This window comes from Micropterus dolomieu, linkage group LG13 (genome assembly GCF_021292245.1).
Source record: "Micropterus dolomieu isolate WLL.071019.BEF.003 ecotype Adirondacks linkage group LG13, ASM2129224v1, whole genome shotgun sequence".
Taxonomy (NCBI): domain Eukaryota; kingdom Metazoa; phylum Chordata; class Actinopteri; order Centrarchiformes; family Centrarchidae; genus Micropterus; species Micropterus dolomieu.
Genome location: NC_060162.1, coordinates 20,617,711 through 20,623,257, shown reverse-complemented (window position 1 = coordinate 20,623,257; position 5,547 = coordinate 20,617,711).

Here is a 5,547-nt window from a genome sequence, read left to right as displayed (position 1 = left end):
TACTGGCCTGTCTCCTGGTAGCGCCTCCATGCTCTGGACACTACGCTGACAGACACAGCAAACCTTCTTGCCACAGCTCGCATTGATGTGCCATCCTGAATGAGCTGCACTACTTGAGCCACTTGTGTGGGTTGTAGACTCCGTCTCATGCTACCACTAGAGTGAAAGCACCGCCAGCATTCAAAAATGACAAAACATCAGCCAGGAAGCATAGGAACTGAGAAGTGGTCTGTGGTCACCACCTGCAGAACCACTCCTTTATTGGGGGTGTCTTGCTAATTGCCTATAATTTCCACCTGTTGTCTACTCCATTTGCACAACAGCATGTGAAATTGATTGTCAATCAGTGTTGCTTCCTGAGTGGACAGTTTGATTTCACAGGAGTGTGATTGATTTGGAGTTACATTGTGTTGTTTAAGTGTTCCCTTTATTTTTTTGAGCAGTGTATTTTATAATGCACGTTTAACTGTCTGGCTTGACATTATTTATTTTGATTTTACTATGTATAAACCATGAGAATAAGTATTGAAATAATCAAAGTTAAACTTCCCCTTTTTGTGTTTTCAAAAATTAAAGAAATGCCCCAAAACATGTTTGTGCATTTGTAGATCAATGCTCTCACAATGTGAGCCAACAGGAACAGATTTCATCTGCATCACGCTGTAGGCAGGGAGCTAATCAAAGCCTTGAACTTCCATGCAGTCCCTATACACTCAAACATTTGTTTGTCATAAATCCTCCTTTGCGTCGGTTTTAATGCACCATTAATTTACACTGAGATCTACAGTGGCTACAGATGGTTTTTACTGTGTTTTGGTGGATGATAAACATTTTGCTTGGGTAAAAAAAACATAGGCCAAGCCCTTCAGTTCCATCAGTTTCTGTCTGTCTTTCTTGAACTCATTCTCAGCATGTTAACGTGCACCAGTTGTAAATTATACAGATCATTTTCCGCTATCAGGAAACTCCCTCATTGAGTTAGACTGGTGTTTGTGAGTGTGTCCATCTGTTTTTGTGTGGTTAGTTGAGTGTGTGAGATTCTCTGTCAGGGGGAACTCCCCAGAATAATCCTTGCTGTCAGATTAAAGATCGATTGAGGCAAACCAGAGATAGTCTGGTATTACACCATCATGACATCATGGGGGTTTCTTAAATGCCAAGGAGGAAAGGATGGAAGGGTAGAAGAAAAACAAAGAAGAAAGGAAATGATAAAGAAAAAGGGGTGGGAAATAGCACTCACATGTAATTGATGCGGTTTGATTATTCTCGTTTTTATCTTTTGATTTTTGTGCCGTCTCTTTTCGTTTACTTTTTTAATAAAATTACTTTTATGACATACCTGTTTGTTAAAGGTGCTTTATAAATATAAGCTGGCATATATTGTATCCCCAGAATGTCACTCCACCAATGTGAGTGAACTAAAAATGAAATAGTTCACTCAACTATTTCATTTTTAGTATGACTTAATGATATTTGAGGTTAGAACTTCTTTTATCTCCAAGGTGTGAAGTTATTGGGGTTTTTATTTCAGGGTGGATTTTTATTCAGTTTTAGGGTGTGTTTTTAAATTGAACTAAGTTCAAAGTGTGGTAAGTCCATGTGTTTTACTGATATGTGAGTCATTACCAGAAACGAGGTTTGCGGTTGCGTCCAGCCATAATGGGACCCATTTGCAATTTTAACTGCTCTCTAATCGGCTTTTTAAGAGTGGTGTGAGTTTAATTCACATGGAGACATGTTTTAAGAGAACTGCATGCTGCCACCAGACTATGGCAAGATATACAAATGTACTTCACATTGTAGATCTAACATCCAAACACAGCATTGAAATATACAGTCACCTCATTTATACTTGGTATTAAAATCTATATCTGGATTTGTTATCCACATAATAAAGTATCTATCTTTCCTTTGTGTTTACACAAGGTATGGTTATTGCATTCTTGTTATCCTCATTGCGATCAGATGCTCCAGAGCAAAACATGCCCCTTTTGAAGTGGTGGCAAATCCGCCCCAGACTCCCTTAAAAAAATGACATAATTTTGTGAATTGTTAAGTTAGGGGAAACTTTGAAACTGTTTGACAAATTCTTATTTGTCCCCCTCTTTAAATTCGGCAAATGTATCAATCAATCAATCAAAATTTATTTATAGAGCACTTTAAAGTCACACAAAGTGCTGTACAGTAAAACAATAAATGAATACATAAGACAAATAAATAAAATTTTATAGATTATATAGATAAAATACAAATAAAAACAATACAATTAAACAACCATACAATAAAACAATAAAATCAATGCAACTAAAACAAGAAATATCAACTTCAGTTTTCAAAGGACAGAGAAAAGAGGTGGGTTTTAAGAAGAGACTTAAAAACAGACAGTGAAGATGCCTGTCTAATGTGCAGAGGTAGATTGTTCCACAGTTTAGGAGCTGCTACAGCAAAAGCTCCCCTCTGTGCTTGCGCTTGGTTTTGGGCACACTTAGGAGCAGTTGATCGGCTGACCTGAGAGAACGGGTGGGTCTATAGGCATGTAGAAGCTCATAGTTGTAGGGTGGAGCAAGGCGTTTAAGACACTTAAAAGCAAATAATGGATCCTATGTTTTTACAGGCAGCCAGTGGAGTGAGGCTAAAATGGGGGAAATATGCTCATATTTACGCATTCCAGTTAAAAGATGAGCTGCAGCGTTCTGTACCATCTGGAGACGAGCAATAGAGGACCCACTGACCCCCATAACAGTGCATTACAGTAATCCAACCGAGTGGTAACAAAGGCGTACATTACTGTTTCAAAGTGCTGCCTAGAGAGAAATTGCTTTATTTTGGCCAGTTGCCTCAATTGAAAAAAGCTTGTTTTTACGACTGTCCTTATCTGTCTGTTGAGCTTATGGTCAGAGTCGATCTGACCATAAGCTCAGCTTATGATCATTTGCTTGATGTAGTGACTCAAGGAATCTAGATCAACACGGGGGGTCCCAGTAGTGCCACCAAAAAAACATCACTTCTGTCTTGCTTTCATTCAGACTTCAGACTTAGAGCCATCCAAGCCTTTATGTCATCAAGACACTTAAGTAACGGTCCAACAGTTTAATTCTTTTTAAGAGGCATATAGATTCGAGTATCATCTGCATAACAGTGGAATGACATACCATGCTTCCTAAGTATGGAACCAAGCGGGAGCAAATAAAGAGAAAAGAAGAGGGCCTAACATTGAGACCTGTGGGACCCCACACGAGAGAGGAGCAGAAAAGGACACCGACTCTCCACAGCTGACGCTGAAAGTTCTACCTTCTAAGAAGGACCTGAACCATTTCAGTGCACCTCTCACAACCCAGTATGGTTAACTAGCACCCTAAACAGCCTTCAAATTCAGCATTAAAATAATTAAATACCTCTATCAAACAGACTGAATAAAAAAAAAAAAAAGAACTTACCACCATAATACCTATCAAAGAAAAGTTTTAATGCAGAGCCACTGTATTGCATTGTATTAGTTTATCTAGGCGTTCCTAATAAATTCTAAAGAGAGTGTACCGTAACTAGCAAATGCCTTGACAAAATGACATGGTGGGTGGGGCACACGTAATTACATTTATTGGAAACCCTGTAGGCTATATGGCCATATAATTACGCTAGTTAGCAGTATTTATTTTGATGTAATACATAAACGAATAGTGGTCCAAAATTCTCTGAGCCCTGACAATTGGCTGTTTTGTTGCTGACACGGCCAATGCACTTCTGAACCATGCATAGCAACTCGGCGGTCCGTATAGACATGAAATTTATCAAACCCAGTTGTTTACCATGCTAACACTAGCTGACTACTTAGTTAGCGGCTGAGCTACAGTGTAGCACCAAGCACACAATTAAAAAAAAAAATTAAACACAACCTCTGCAAAGCCAGACTTTCAATACTATATTCAAACAAAATACTCACCTTTTTGACTTCAGGTTGTCTTGAATAAAACAGGAGAGCTGTGCTGGCATGTCCAACACTGACATGTGGATGAAAACCCCTGCAGGAATGCTTAGGAAACAACATTATTAGTGTGAAACATGAGCAGGGTACTTGACCTGGCCTCAACTTGAGTAGGCTCAGCTCCAACTACAATTTCAAAGTTATGCCACCATAAATTTTGCATTGAGACCAACTTTATACAAGGAAAGTAATAAAGTTAGTTCAAGAAACTACTTTTACGTTTAGTATTTCTTTGTTCAGGTTAATCAAAAATCTAATTAAGATGAGCAATTTCAAGTTCTCATTTTTACAGTGTAGGCGCAGCTGCAATGCACACAATAGACATTTTCATTATTCATGATGTTTTGTTGAATTACGCATCTTTTTGTGCTTTCATGGCACAGAATAGACATTTCTATTCTTGCTATATTTTATGTTAGCTAAAATATCTGTAGGCTATAATGTTATGTTTGGATGCCAGCATATTGTAAGTTAAGGGCTGTACACCTACTTAAGATCCAAAAACAATGTGAGCCAGACTACCTTCAGGTGTGGTAAGGCAGATGCGATCACATTTCAGTCAAGACTCATTTACATGCATTTTTCCTTATCTGGAAAATGTGTCCAGATATACATCACATTTTAATACCAGGTGTAAATGAGTGAGTGAGAAAGAAAAATAATGACATTATCTATGAAAATAAAAACACAATTTGTACTAATGTAAATTAGTATTTAGAAATTAATAAAAACTAAACATTGCACTAATAAAAGCATAATGATCAGCCATGCTGTACAGGCATGCCAACAAGTATGCACAGAAACGTAGTTACAGCTGTACTAAAAGACAAACCAGTTTAGCTAACTTCATTCACTCATTTGAGCACTTGTCAACACAGTTTAATGTCAGACTGGGTATGAATATCCATCATGATTCTAAATTGGTTTACGTCACATTTATATGGCAGGAACATTTCTGTCCAGTGTTTCTTGCCCTGTCGGGCTACCTTTGCTGAATGTTAGCCGAAATATTAAAAATAAGTAACAAGTTTTAAGTGTGTAGTAGACCTAAATTTATTAGTTATGCATTTTAATAAATTTATGAGAATTGATACCCAATTATGAATTTTTAAGATTCATAAAATCATTTTATTTAATTCCTCGTTAAGGGCACCACCGGAGTTGTTATAATCCTAGAGTCTCCGGACTTCTAGGTAGTTTTGAATAATTATACAATTATTACTAGTGATCAGTTAGTTAATAATCGCTCAATTATCTTAAATCAGTCAGTCAGTCTCATATCTAAAGGGTCAATTCTCTTGGCAGGAACTATAAGTAGGCAACACACACAGCTCTTGATTATATTACAGTGAATTTATTCTCTAACTAAGGTGATAAAAAGATGGTTGGATACAGGGAACATAAACATTTGCTGAACAATGAGCCTGGAGGTTCGATTGTGGCAAGCATTTGACTCATACGGCATAGGAGCTAATTAAAGTAAACTAATGCTATAATTTAGGAGTTAAAATGGACATCTGATCACAGAACGTGTGTTAAGTCTTACTGCTTGTCGACAGCCTGCT